Consider the following 16,126-nt stretch of genomic DNA (forward strand, 5'->3'; position numbering starts at 1 on the left):
CAAAGTATCGTTTATAGAAAATCATTTATTATTAATCTCAAAACATTTATTGTTCAAAATAATTATAACTATCATATTTTTCTAAAAACTCCCATTTTTAAAAAGAAAATTATTCTTCTATAATTTCATTATTTAAAAAATGAGTGTATTGTGTATCATGTATATAAAATAAAACAACATTAGAAACTATATATAAAACTAAAATTTAAGTATGCAGCAAATATGCCATGCATGATTCATTAAATATTGTAATTCTTATTTTACTATTTTTTTATTATTTTACAAAATTATTATAAAAAATAAAAACTTCGATATAGAATTACATATCGTTATCGTAATTATATATCGTTTATTTTAAAACTCTTTCCACAAATTAATCTAAAAGTTTTATCTGATGTTTTTTCACTTTTGTCGCGAGCGCCGAGAACGCAATCACGCCCACCGCTGACAAAGCGGATTGCGGCAAGCGATACTTTACCCGACGAATTATTATTTTATCAAGTGATTACCAACGCTACCGTGCTAATCGCGCAATTATTGCGTAACCGCACCACGTGAAGCAACTGCTAACCGGGTTGCGCGGCCCTTACGTGGAAAGCCGCCGCGCGACCCAGAAATATATCGCGAACGCTGACGAACATTTTGATGACACGGCAAGGACCGGCCGCCTGGAACAGGATAAAAACGGGAGACCGATACTAGAAGAGGACTCGTCGAGATCCGTGCCGTCACGTCTGTCGCGGTTCGAATTAAAAAGGACAACCTGTATCAAGTTTTTAATAAAGTTTATTTAGTACAAAGTGGTGAGCGCCTCTTTCCCGCCGACTCCTTGATCGATCTCCGAAACGACCCGCACAACACTTTTCTTATATATATATTTTTTTATTTTATTGCATTTTATATGTTTGACTATGAAGTCTTTTATTTTTTACTCTTCATCAACATTTATTGTTTTCGATCATATTATTATATTAATCCGCCATATGCTTCAAACTCATGCACAATATATATTTCCGGACATCTTAAAAAAAAGAAGTGTCAAAAAGTATGTCTCTCTGTCTAACCTCCCGGACACTGTTTCTTAGTGTCGGTCCACAATAAGTGATTTAAGCTTTAAGACGTAAGAAATTGACCAATTATAATCGAATATGAAAAGAATAATCGACTATGATTGGTCAATTTCTTACGGCTTAAAGATTAAATACTTATTGTGGACCGACACTTATGCAGAAACTATAGCAATTGCCAGTCCATATCTATAAGGTCTATGCAAGACATAATCTCTAACAAAGAAATTAAAGCTCTGCTCGGTTTTTGCCGCCTGCTGGCATAGCAGGCTTTGTCAACAAATCCTGAGCTTAATGCGAACACAGGCTATGGATTTGCAGTCAATATCCGATCAAATTTGTTGCCAATTTGCTAGCATTTTGCTTGCTGGGATAATACACATCTTCTATTTATATAAGCGAAAAAAATAAAAACATGGAAAAAAAAGATGAAAGTGAAACATCTTTTATCTTGTATTACCGCATGTTTCTACACGCCATTCATCCTATTTAGGATCCTGCTCAATGCTGCTTAACTTCTATATTGAAATGAAATCTGCTGAAATAATGATATAAGTAAATATAGAATTTTGGCATAAAATATGATAGATCTGGTTAATGAATGTTACTATATTGTCATATAAATAGTCTCAATTAAAAAAAAAATATATATATATAAATGTACATATATATATGGTAAATACATATTTATTGTTAATGTTTTATATATGTAAAATATAAATATTATAAAGATTTTTTTTATTTTTTAAGTAAAAGTATTGCATCTTATGTTAAAAAAAAGAAAATCTTAAGTTGATATGTAATAATTATTTACACGTTTATCCTGTAGGCACTTCCAATGTAAACGCAATACGTATATTGATAGCACATTACTATTTCTTCTGTAATTAATATTTGTATAAGACTGGGCGATCTTGGCCAATGCACTTCCAATGTAAACGCAATACTGTATAATTATTGGGCATTGTAATACATTAGTAATACATTTGCATTGATTTCATAATCAATATTGACTTTCCATTGGAAATAACGGCCAATGTACTCCCAACATAAATGTATCGCCAACATTGAGCCAATGCATTGTGTTATTAGGGATAATATGCTTTGATGTGATTTTAGAGATGTTTCTGAAATATTTATGAAATATTTCAATAATAAATCTTTGAAATATGTCGAGAATATTTCAGTTATAATTTTCTTATGCAATGCCAAAGAAAGTTTGCAAAAATCTTCCAATGAAAATTGAAATCTTTTCAAAAAATATTTCAAAAAAATATTTTAAAAGGTATGTTTCACATGAGTGGAGTCCATTTGAGATGCGTTCCTTTATTCACTCCGAATGCTCATGCTATGACGTAATGGAAGTGTACTGCGGCTATCGTTCTGTTTTAATTTTATTTCAATAAAATATTATAATGTATTTTATATTTACATTCTGATATACAATACTTATTACATACATGCCCGCGCATATGTCAAAAAGAATGTGCAAACCAACTACTATTTAAACAGTGCTACTAATCCATAGAAACTAAAATTATTTCGTTTAGAGGATTTTGTTGATACCAACATTATTCCATTTTTCGGAAAATTGTCATCTAATCAACGATATTCGTAATACTGATAGTGCTCGAAGTGAATAAAGGAACGCACCCTTGATCACGTTGCAATTGACCACCAGCCACTCATAGCGTTTGAACAGAACAAAATCTCTAAACACCGGCCGCTGTGAGTGGCTGTGGTCAACCGCAACATGGAACGGGACGCTCCCGATTTTCACATTTATCTTATGTCCGCTTTTTGGAAGCTTTTTAAATGTTTTCTGAAACCTTTTGTGGGTATATTATTTCTGTGAAATATACAGGGTAATTGAAAACAATTCTCGGTCTTTAAAAAGACATGATTATGATTATATTCTGAGATAATTTTTCCTCTTACAAAATTTTGCCCGGAGTCTAGTTTTCGAATTATAAAAGACTTATCAAAACGAATACAAGACATAAACAATAATGATGTAACTTTTCCTCAGGCATATAGGATGCTTACGATAATCCAAGTTCGAGTTAATTTCACTAGGACCAAAAAATATAATACGCATATCCATCTAGTATTTTCATGAATTATGACAACTCAACGCTCTTATATTCCCTGAGTTGAGTTAGCTGTAATTAGCCGATAGAAGATATCGAAGGTATTATAAGTAATATAATATATTACTTATATATTGTCTTATATTCCTCGAGTTAAATTAGTTAGTTTATTGTATATATATATATATATATGTAGTGTGTGTATATGTATGTGTGTCATTGAATTGTTGACGTGTTATTCTGAATATGTTATTTGCGATAAATATCATCATATGCCTTTGTAGTCGAAAAGATAAGATGCCTGCCCGATAAGCAGAAGATCCAGGTTCGATTCCTGGCTGAAGTGATATTTTTCGCAAAATAATTTCGGATTTTTATGACTGGTTCCGTGGTCGGGCACCATCGTAACATACGCCTTTCACACTCCTTTTTATCCTCTTTTTATAAAACTAAGATCACCAAGTATAATTATAAAGATAATAAATTAGAGTTTACGCAAGCAAATCTGATTTTAAAAAGAAAATATCTACTGCAAATATATTTATGAAAGAAAAAAATAATGTTAATATGTATGTGTAACATACTGCTTGGAGAGGTAATATGATTGAAGTGTACAGTTTGAATGTACCAAACGCGAGAAAGCGTATATCGTGGTAAATAATGTGTGGCGAATCTGATTTATTTTTGCATGTAATGCATGTTTTTATGAATATAAGATAGTGGTTCTAAAAAAATCTTAAGAGCAGAATATATGTTTGTAAACACAATTCCAATTATTTTAACGCTTTAAACCAGTGCACTTGCGTAGGTGGCCACATTAGTAGCGCTAATGGATCGTTTTACAGAAGCAAATGAAAGCAAAAGCGTCTGAAGTATTTGTAGCATTGAGTGAACTGCACTCATAGTCGCTTAAATATGAGGCGGTTGTCAATTGTTACGTCTGATATGTGCGGTCACTGCTTAGCTCCTATATCCGTCCTGTGATAAGAAAACTATTTCTTGTTATAATACAAAAATTAATCTTTGAGCAAAGTTTTGGAAAAAGAAATGTCTCAGAATGTAATCAGAATTATATCTTTTCAAAGATCCAAGGATGTTTCCAATTATCCTATATATTTCACAAAGATTACAAACGTAATCTTGAAATAATATACTTATATAGCACAGAGAGAGGGATCCGATAGCACACAACGCTGATTGATCAATTAAATATAAAATTTTCTGATTAGTGATCCATTGGAAAATTCCTAAGCAGCGGTTGATATGGATGTGTGCTATCGCACTGTGCGCTAACGGGAACCTCCCAGCACAGATGATTTTAGAAAGCTTTCAAAAATACTTAAATCTTTCTATAAGCTTTTTGAAAGTTTCTAATCATGATATAATAATTACACAACTTTGATTTATCTATTGTAATCAGAAATCAATTTTGTCATTAGAAATGTTGTGTAGATATTAAATCATTGATATACCGATTTATCAAATAATTCCTGTTTCTGTCTCATATTCTTTCTCTTGTCAATACGAATATTTTTATTTTAATTGCGTTCTTGTATATTAATATAAAATATTGGAATACTAGATAAACTGACTGCCAATATTTTTATAGGTTACATTATATCGAAATTGGTCATGTCATTTATTCCAATCAATAAATGTGTAATCTATTTTCGATAAATGTCATAGTCGGTAATGTAAATAAATAACTATGTTTGGAACTGTCATTTATTTTTTTTTATGTTCTCAGGCGGGAACAAATAAGCCTTCACTCTTCCGCGGGCTACAGCATATGTCCTCTATCTCCCTTGTCGCGTTTTTTTTTCTATTAAATTACTTTTCCAATATTTTTGAAAAAATTAATTATGAACTCCAAAATTAATCAATTTCCTCTTTTGATGGCCTTCTCCACACTATATTTCTCCAATATCCCAAGTTCTCATAAATTCGTCCATTTTGATCTTCTCCTCATCATACTTGAAGCACTGTCTAATCACGTGATCAAGAATCTATAAATGTCTCCTCTTCATGCCCGCAGTCGCATCTAGCGTTATCTATATAGAACTAGTTATCGCTAGTTATCTTTCTTGCTAGTGATGTATTTAAGTTGTAGTGATTAGACCTAACTCTGTTGATCCATGTCACGAAATATCTATTCATTTTATGAAACCATGTGTTTTTTTTCTTCCTTTATAAAAATTCTTGAAGTAATATATCCTTTTATATCTTGCTTGTCTTACTAATGTCTCTTGCGTTTTATTCCACTTTTTTTTTAAAGTTAATTTACAGTCACTATTTACAGTCACTAAGGCGTCATAATTTCTCTATATGCTACTTTCGTCGTTGCTTCTTTAGCCAATTCATTCGCTTTCTCATTGCCTTCAATGCCCATGTGAGCCGGGATCCATCCCAATATAATCCTGATATCTATTTGTTTATATACTGTCTTTATATACTGTGTCCTTGCTTCAAAAGCGTATCTATTTCTGTAATATTGCCACATCTATAATTGCCTTCAATCGCCTGTATAGCAGACAAGGAGTCAGTAAGAATCAATACATTCCTATCCCTATATTCCTGTTTGTCATAGACTAATTGCAACGCTTATTTTATTGCAAATACTTCTGCTGTAAATGTCGTGCAATCCTTGGGTAGGCTTATTAAGTATGCTATGTCCTGTTCTTCCGCAATTATATTTGCTCCTAAGACTATCCCTTTCTTCCTCTTTGAACCATCCGTATAAATCGTTTTGACTCCTTTTATTTCATTGTTGGTTATGAATCCACGAATCAGTTTCTCCTCCATCCTTTCTTCCTTTATTTTTTTCCATTTCTTTCCTGTGTCTATGTCTATTTCTACCTTATCCGTGATCTTTTCATATTTCATATTAAACACTTCAAATTTCCTCGATATTTTCTCGATTTAAGTTTCTGTTCTTTAGAATCCTCATAGTGTTCCAAACATATGTAAAGATTACTAAAACCATTAATTGAGCTGCAAAATTTTATAAATGTCTGTCTCTTCTTTGCATTAATAACTTTCCTACAAATTGCTTTGTGTTTCTTATATTCTATAAATATCTATATATTATGTTGCTTTTTAAATTCTTTGAGTGCTCTATTTCTATTTTTTATAACCTCTTCGCATTCCTGGTCCCACCATTTCGCCGGTGGTAATGTGTTTCTGCTTTTTATTCTATGTCTATTACTATCTTGTTCATTTTTTTTAGCTTTTTTGGATTACACTGATATATGGCTTTCTTCTTTGCGTTTGTATGCAAATTATATGCTGAATCTATATCCTCTTCTCTTATCCTTTTACTCACTTCTTGTGATTTATATAATCTCCTCTGTATTAGTATAATTTTCCCAAGCCATCTTTTTTATTGTTATCCTATTTATTCTTACTGTATCTGACTACCATCCTAGCAAAATGAATTCTTATAGAATAATGGTCCGATCCCTACGAATCCGTTTCCTATTTACAATGTATTTCGTCAATAAAATCCATCGATCCTACTACTAAGTCTATATTACTATCTCGTTGCCCTATTCTCGAGCTAGTATCATAATTATAACAAATGAGGCTCTCCTCGTCCATTATTTCTTCCATCCTCTCGCCATTAAAGTCAGTATGATAGCAATTCTAGTTCATGTCATGTGCATTGAAGTCATCTACAAACAAGTTCGAAAAGCTATTATATTTCGTATCTAATACTTGTTTCCATTGCGTCCTCGAGTTTATGTAGCCCGGTCTCCTGTATATTGTTATGAAATTAAATGTGCTATTGACATTTTGGATCGTTATGCCTATAACATCAAACACTTGATGATGTATTCCTATATCTTTTTTGATAATATCAAAATTAATATTCTTATTTACTATTATTGCGATCCCTCCGCTATTTCCTCTAGCGTTTATCATATGTGTACGGTACCCTGCAAAATAAACTTTAGCACTTCTCATGGCTTTGATTTCAGTCAATACTACTATATCAATATCCCGTATTTTATGCTGTAGCTCATTCTTCTTTGTGTAAAGATCTCTATAATTCCAAACTACCATGCTTAAATTGAATGTGTCTAGTAAAGTTATGGATATTAATGTTCTAATAAAATAAAATTGTACTTGGAATCTTATATATTGTCAAGAATATATTGTTAGGTATAATGGAGCAATAGATATATTAACTAAAGTAGCAATGTTTTGTATCATATTGTCAGTCTTTCCTTTTTCTATTATACTACTGTTACGTCCGAGGTTTTTGAAGAAAGATAATACCTTCCGTCAGGAGGAGGAGAACTCGGGTGGACGCACGGAACCTTTGTTGTTCTCACAGATCGACGTCATGAGGTCGATCCGCGAGTCGAACGTGCGTTAAGGGGACAGAAATCGGGTCAGTGTCAGCTGACCGTTATAACCCTTACCTGCGCCAGCGTTATCGGTGGTCCGTTTTAGGTCAGAGAACCGAATCTTTTTAACCAGGGATGGACCTCGTGCGATCTTCAGGAAGCCGTGAACGGTTCGGGGTCAAGTTTTTTGGTAAATAAATCGAGACGGAATTCGAGTTAACTATGATTTAATAATAAAAAAAAGGAAATACAATATGTTAATTCTAAGATTCTACGAAGCGGTGCAAATATTACAGTGTACATTTGAATATGGAAGTACTGGTTTCAAAAATTTTATACATAGAACTTCAAATAATAATAAATAAAAAAAAATCTGATATCTATATTCTCAATTGTTCTAATTGGGGCAAAACATTGGTAATTGCGAGTATATCGATGGGATCAGGTTGCAGATATGGCGGAGGATTAGGGTGAGCGCTACGGAAACCCTTCACTGGAACAAAGTAGGAAAGAGGGTCATGGGAAATATACATAGCGATAATATCGTGAACTTGGTGTTTTGAGATTTGATCCCAAAACTGACTGTCGGGTTTGAACTTTCTTTTAATGTAAAAGGTTTCCAGGAGGTGGATGGGTGGGAGAGCGGGGAAATTGACGGACGAGGTCGTAGAATTTTTTCACGTCGAAGTGCTCTGGATTGCACTTTCTCAAAGTCTGCCTCGGAGCGGAGAGCGGTGGCGTAAAGAGATGTCAGAGAGTCTCGGCTCTATTTCGATTAAGCGCTCCGCGAGTTCCTCGTCGGTTTCGCGACGAATTCGTTTGTTGAGCTTCTCCCGACGGTGTCGCAATGCCCGTTTCGTTCGCTTGTTCAGGATGGCGTTCGTTTGGTTCACTATATAAATACAAGAGTTAGATGAGAGAGAGAGTGAGATGAGAGTGGTAGAAGAATTGAGGAATCGTGATAAGGCAGCTTCACCGAGTCAATCGGCGGCTTGCCAAGTCAGTATGTGGAGAAATCAGGGAAGGCAGCTTCACCGAGTTAATCGGCGGCTTGCCCATTTGGAATGTTGAAGAATTTTAAGAAAGCAATTATATCAAAATCACGAACCAAACAGCCATCTACCGCAGGAAAGGGGTAATAAAAATGGACTTACTTTTGTCGTGGCGGGCGCTGGTGATGGGCGAGAAGTGTGGTGCCTACGCTGGATCGTGGATCGTATACGTGAATAAAGGTATCGCGCACAGATTCTAACTGAGAGAAAGAAAAAATTGGCGACAACCTCGGATGGTCCTGATCCGTCCGTCAAAGTGACGTGGGGCGATGTGAAGAGAGAAGAGAGCGATCCGCTCCAAGTCGCGGTTTTTAAAGGGTTCCGAAGGGGTGGGAATATCTGACGGCGTGATGGATTTCCGCGTTGACTTGTCGAATGATAGTTTAGAAAAATTGTGAGTATAGAGGAAGGAGGGGAGCAGTGTTCTATGAATTGTGGTTGTTTTTATATTTCCAGATTTCCTAGCGAATAATGGAATTAGTTAGTGAAAATTTTCCCGCCATTCCACACCCTCAATCATTCATTGGTGTGCTCGTCAACGGCCGCTAATCATTTCTTCTTGATTGGCGTTTCCCTTAGTTTCCCCACCAATTTGGGGAGTGTCATCCTCGAACGACGCGTTTCTTATCCGTTAGGAATTTGCTTTTATTAATATTTTTTATTTTTATTGGTATGTTATAAATTTGGTGCCGACAAAGCTGTCTATCGCAAGAATTATTTTTTTGATAGTGAGACATATCTCGAGAGGAATTTTTGTGTATTTATTTAGGGTTTCTCTAGATCGTTCGAAGCGCTTCATTTTCTGATTAGCAGCCGTTATCTTTTCCCGAAAGAGAAGAATTCGTGAAGTCCCCCGAACGTAACACTACAAAAACACTCAATAGTGGTTACTTAAACGAAATAAATTTAAATTAAGCTAACGATCTCTTCTTATTATATTCGTACTAATAAAATAAAAGACAAACAAACTTATTGATCACCTTAAAACAAACTTATTGATCACCTTAAAACAAAGTCACAATAAAATTCGCGTTTAAATAAACTCAAATAGTTTTAAATAAACTCTATAGCTTTTCTCTCCTTTTTATATGGCTAATAAGGCTTTGGTTTTTAGATTAGTTTCTTAACCTATCTAATCTTAATTCCTATACTTTAATATTCTGTACCGAACTAAATGTCTATAATTAGATTATTTTCACTATTCCTCTGAGTCTACTTCTTCTCTATTATCTTGGCTCATTTCTATCCAATAGTTCTTTCTTGTCCTATCAATTCTCCTTCTCTTGTATCTCTCTTCCTCTTCCTAAATTCTTCTTTCTTTTTGTATATCTTCTTTTTTTTCTCTTGTTCTCTTTGTACTATTTCGGGAAGAGAGAGATCTCAAATTCACTATCTCTCTCTACCTCATTGATTAGTTAGTTTCTTGAGCTTCCAATCTCTATCAGCCACTGTTACTATTCTAACTAATTCTAATTCTTTCCTTTTTTCCTTTTTGTTTAGAACTTGCCCTATTGACACTGCTTCTTGTTTCTTCCTAGAATTTTCTCTTAGGACTATGCCTCTTTTATCCTTTGTTACCTTTCCCTTGTATTAAATTGCTTATAATAGTCCTCTCTTTTCTTTTCCAAAGGTCTTTGTTTTTTTAGCCCTCTCTTCGTTCTGTAGAAATCCTGAGTTGTTTGGTGAGAAATATTCCGACTTCTCCTATCCAATTGTCTCTCCTCTTCTTCTGTGCTGTGTTGGCAATTCCATTTCTATTAGTGTTTTCCTTTCTATTGCTCTGTATAACTTGTGTATAGGTTCGTCTCTTATTATGTCCCTTCTTATGTTTATCCTAATACTTAATGCTTTCCTTGCTTATCTTAAGCCATCTATTCGGCTGTACATATCTATCATATTCAACATTTGTGATATCTTCTGTCCCCTCTAATGTTCTAACTCGATGTACGTGCAATTTCTATACGCCATGATTGAATTGATTTGTTGGTTTTTTTTATACTTCTCACATTTCTTGTTAGATCTATGGTTCTTCAGACAATTCCTGCACTTTTTTTCTCTATCACATCTTCCATGAGTCTTTTCATCGTATACTATGCATCTTTCCTCGCTGCGACATGCCTTTTTTCGATGACCGGACCGGAACCACTTGTAGCATTGCATGACCGGTATAACGTATGGTTTTACCGAGAGGCTCATTAAATTGTCATAAAATGTAATACGCTGTCTCTTTTCATTACCTCTAAATGTTACTATAATGTTATCCATAGGTTCCTCGACCAGTACCGTGTTTTCTTTGTCCCATTTCTTTCTCGTGAGGCTCTAACCGCATAACCTCTTTTGGGTGAGTGAAAGCTTAAAAGAATTCAACAACTGTGTCCGTATACATCAGACCCTTCTGAAACACGTGTCTCTTTCTTCTATTGTGGCACTAAATCCTCCCTCTTCTGTGTCCCTATTGATCACTTCGATACTATTGGCATCTGAAGCATATAAAAATTGTACTGTCGCTGTTCTAAAACCCATCATCATTACTTTGATTGGTTTACTTCAATTTATGATTAGTTAAACTTTTGATTATACTAAAGTAATTCCTACCTTTCGTGGTTCTTATCTTTTTATCGCTTATTCTTAACGTGATTCTGAAGTTGCCGGCACTATTTTCCTCAAAAGTAAATTTTTCTTTAACTTCTTTTTTTTAACTTAAATCTAAAATACTGAGCAGTCAGGAGTATAAAAGCAGAAAAGATATATACGTAAAACGTATATAATTCGTTGACGATAAAATCAGATACAAAGATAAAGAAATATAATTAAAAGTAAACAAACACAAGAATAGATTCGGCGATGATAAAACAAAAATTCAGTACATGACAAATGAAAACAAAAATTCAAGTTAAAAATAAAAATTAAAATTAAAGAAAATAAAAAATAAAAACTAAAAACACAAACATCGTTTCGATTTTATATTAGGTCTTCTTCAGTGCGGTAATATAATGCGATGATAAGACATAAAGACAATTAACGAAATAATAGATGTGCAGAGAAGTACAAATGGTTAAGAAATTAAAACTAAAAAGCAACGCATGATCGTGTTAAGCATCAACCGGCTGATGTGCGCAAATGTAGTGTCCAATGTAATCTTGTCATACCTGCGGATGCTCTCATTTTGCGTATTGTTGTGATCTGAGATATGTGTAATCGCCTTACTTCTAATTGCCACTAATCTCGCTCTTTTTTAATTCTTGACATATATTCCATGTTTAGACGATGTGAACAATCCCCAATGTGTAATGCCAATGAGCATGGAAATGTCATTAAGTAAGAGATCCGCTTCTCCCAGGTATGAAGAAAAAGTATTGACCACAATGCAACTTAACATATTTAAGAAGATAAATTGTATAAGATGGAATTGATTTTAAATAAGTCTCAACGTTGTGAAATAGATAAAACAATGCAGATACCCCCTATTAATCCCCTGAGGCTATTTTTTAATGTGAATCACTTCGGAGACAATCCTTTTGTGGGATTGACGGTTGATGGGAACATGACGGTTCTTTGTCTAGAATCTTAATATTATTCCAATTAAACTCATGTTTAAAATTCATTCTGTGAATCGAAACCACAAATGGGGAACCAGTAGCTTTTTTAATGTCACGAATATATTCGTTTATTCTAGTTTTGAATTGTCGTTTGGTTTGTCCGACATAGGTAGCCTCGCAATCCTTGCAATTGATCCTATAAACCATTTCCGTATCATTGGATCTAATAGATCTTTGCTAGTTCTAATGAATCTGTTCAAGGGATTCGTTGACCGATAACCTAATTTCAGGTTGTATTTTCTAGTAATTGTTATGAAATTTTCGGATATGTCCTTGATATATGGAATAAGAAAGAATGGCGTGCGGGGAACCGTAGTTTCAAAAGTGTCAGTAACCTCATATGCAACTCCAGAATTCAATTTTGTGAAATATTTGATTCTATTATTAATAGTCGTAAAAATAAAATTCAATGAATAGGAGTTGTTAAGTAGAGTGATAATAAATTCCATAAGATTTTTCTCATGAAACTGAGGATGGGAAAGTAAAAGAGTTCTGTCGATCATTTCGAAAATCACATCTCTTTTGTGGATAATAGGGTGATGGGAATAAAAGTTCAAATATCTACCCGAATTTGTGGATTTTTTGTACATAAAAAATTAGTCCTTTGTCACTAACAATCACACGAGTATCAAGAAAGCTGATACCGCCATCATTCCCGATCTCCATTGTAAATTGCAATCTTTCATAGCATTAAAAATCTTTAAGATGTCAAAAAATTCTGAAGGTGAAGTTAGCAAAATGTCATCGACATATCTAACGTAAAATGGAAAATCTATCGGAATCCTGGCAATAGCATCCTCCTCTAGGTCCTGCATAACGATGTCGGCTATGATTGGTGACAGGGGCCCATGAGACTGTCAAAAATCTGTTTATAGAAAGAGTTGTTAAATTTAAAATAAGTGTTCTCCTAAATCTATTTCCGATATGTTCTTCAGTAGACTTTTTTATCAACAATACGTACTTCTTTCTCCTTATTTACTATTCTGCTTTCTCTATTATTTTCCATTTCGATATTCCTTATTCCGTTATTACTCATGTTTCTGTACACGTTTGTACACGTACCTACCCTTGTTTCTCCCGGCATGCCTTCCTTCTCCTCTTCTACTACCATACTTTTCTCTGATTGGTCATTCTCTTCTATATTAGTTTCTTGACTAATCACTTTATATTTCTCTCCCTTTGGCGGGAATCTTCAACCTTTCCTTGCTTCCTTTCTTGCACGGTTTCTTGGGCTTCTGTGTCTCCCAGCCTTCCTAGAAGTGCTGCATTCCATTGATATTTCGTCAAGCTCTTGTTTTGTCGCTTGTCTTTTCCGTTGTATCTTTCTTTCCATATTGCACTCCTTGCTTTTATCTTCCAATACTCTTGCACTCACTTTAGCTACTAAATTGGCTAACCTCTCTTTATAATATGGAACGCCTCTTGTCCTCCCGTTTCCGGGGGGAGCCTCTGCTTTAGGATATTTGCCTATAGTTCGAATCTATTCCTAACCTAGCACAGCCTGACCTCTCTCCAAACGCTCTCTCCCTCCCTATCTCGTCAAAAATCGCAAAACTGACGCCCTGAAAAAGTCGCTCGACCATTCCACTTCCATCGCATGCACCGAACGAAACTGTCATTTAGAGTACGTTCCACTTAACGACCCCAACGCTCACAGCATCCGCAAGTCCATTAGTGTCGGTCTACAATAGGTGATTTAAGCTTTAAGAAGTAAGAAATTGACCAATCGAATTATAATCGAATATGAAAAGAATATTCGACTATGATTAGTCAATTTCTTACGGCTTAAAGATTAAATACTTATTGTGGACCAACATTTATTCTACATAACGACCGAGATCGTGTGGTCGCGATCGTCATACATAACGTCATAGATGATGTCATTAATCGCGACCGCATCGAACTCTCGATTCGTAAGTGGGTCGGTGCGGCCGTTTCGTCGTTTTCGCGCTATTTTAATTAATGCTTTCTCGGCTGTAATCCATTTGACATTACAAATATTCTTTTCTTCTTTTTAATGAAAAGAGAAGAGGAAAAATGCTTTTAAGCATTTGTGTTTGCAATTTAATGGCATTCATGTTACAGACTACACAAAAATTCGTTCCACTTAAGATTTCGCCCGCAGCGCCCGTAAGTGTCGGTCCACAATAGGTGATTTAAGCTTTAAGAAGTAAGAAATTGACCAATTATAATCGAATATGAAAAGAATAATCGACTATGATTGGTCAATTTCTTACGACTTAAAGATTAAATACTTATTGTGGACCGACATTAAGACATATCCAAGACATGTTCAAAAGACATATTTATGACTTTTTTTAGTAAAGCTTAAAGACGTCTCTTATAAGTGTCGGTCCACAATAAGTATTTAATCTTTAAGCCGTAAGAAATTGACCAATCATAGTCGATTATTCTTTTCATTTCGATTATAATTGGTCAATTTCTTACGTCTTAAAGCTTAAATCACCTATTGTGGACCGACACTAAGACGTCTTTTAAACATGCGTGCTGTCTGGGGACATTACAATATTAGCTGTCATCATAATATTTCAATGTAATATTTCTGAAATTTTTCAATAGTATATACAGGGTGTAACATAACATTATCTGAAAATAAAAATAAATTTAAATAATACGGTGTATAAACTGAGCATTCTTATTATTTTAATTACTGCGCAATTGCATATGATATAATTTTTTTAACTTCTCTGATACAAGGTATTAGAAATTATTTTACACATTTACTAAACATGTGAAAATGTTTTAAGATATCGATACAACCGTTATTGAAATTTTATGAAATTATGTAATTATTGTAATATTATAAAGATAAATATTTTTGTATAAATCTTTTGTTAATTTTTTCTGAAAAAATGAGAAGAGAACCAAAACTTCTCTCAAAATATCTTAAATTATAAGTTTAAATATTTTATCTTCAAACACTATCATAAAAAAACCAATTTTTTGACTTTTCGTGATTACGTACTTACGTAAGTATTTGTTAAATTCAGTATTTTTTTTATTGTCATAAGCAATTGCGCAGTAATTAAAATAATAGAATGCTCAGTTTATACACCATATTATTTATATTATTTAAATTTATTTTTATTTCCAGATAATGTTATGAAATCAGATAATTCTTTTATTGAATTGTTACGTAAAGAATGAAAACAATATTTATTTTATTAACTTTTATCATATTTTAAATAATATAGTGCGTGAAGTCGTCAAAGATTAGCTACTAGGCCGTGCCGGTCTGAGAAACGCGCACCGACCTGAGGAATGCGCGCCGGCCCTGACCGCTACATATATACGTGCGCTCATTCGTCACTTTTAATCTGATCCACTGTAAAAAGTACTCGTCGCATGCAATTTTGCTAAAGGAAAAAGTTGTTTCTTTTAGCATAAAGAATCACGTAGTGTACTTCAAATGCGGGAGTTTTGAGACACCCTGTATTTTAAACATTACGTATGAAATATTTCTATGAAATGTTTCAAAATATTTCTGAAATATTTCAGTAACAAAAGTAAGAAATAATTTCAACGAAATATTTCCCAAACATTTCTGAAATATTTCTATATTACATTTCAATATTAACTTTCGATTTATCTTTCCGAAAGATTTCTGAGAGATGTTGTGCTGTATGGGATATATCTATATGATATATAATTTCTAATGTAACATATATAATAAATTATATATATAATAAATTACATAATAAATACATATATAATAAACATATATAATAAATAATAAATTTATATAATTACATTTGAAAAACGATATATAACGCAGATATAATTTATGTATGAATATATGTATAGTTGTATACGCAATGGAAAAAACATAATAAAATTTAACACATTTTTTATTTGAAATTGAAAATAAAATAATTAGATCATACTTAATTGTATTTTACGATTACTTTTTCTTTTATTTTATCATGTTGTACTTTATAGTTTTACGTG

At 33.5% G+C, this 16,126-nt stretch overlaps 1 pseudogene; it reads right to left on the bottom strand.

Moving 5' to 3' along the window:
- Positions 1–4,417: 4,417 nt before the first annotated feature.
- On the bottom strand, positions 4,418–6,800 carry LOC148936064 (uncharacterized; annotated as a pseudogene).
- Between the last annotated feature and the right edge of the window lie 9,326 nt (positions 6,801–16,126).

Source organism: Pogonomyrmex barbatus, unplaced genomic scaffold (assembly GCF_055798465.1).
Source record: "Pogonomyrmex barbatus isolate J1 unplaced genomic scaffold, ASM5579846v1 scaffold3, whole genome shotgun sequence".
NCBI classification, from domain to species: Eukaryota; Metazoa; Arthropoda; class Insecta; order Hymenoptera; family Formicidae; genus Pogonomyrmex; species Pogonomyrmex barbatus.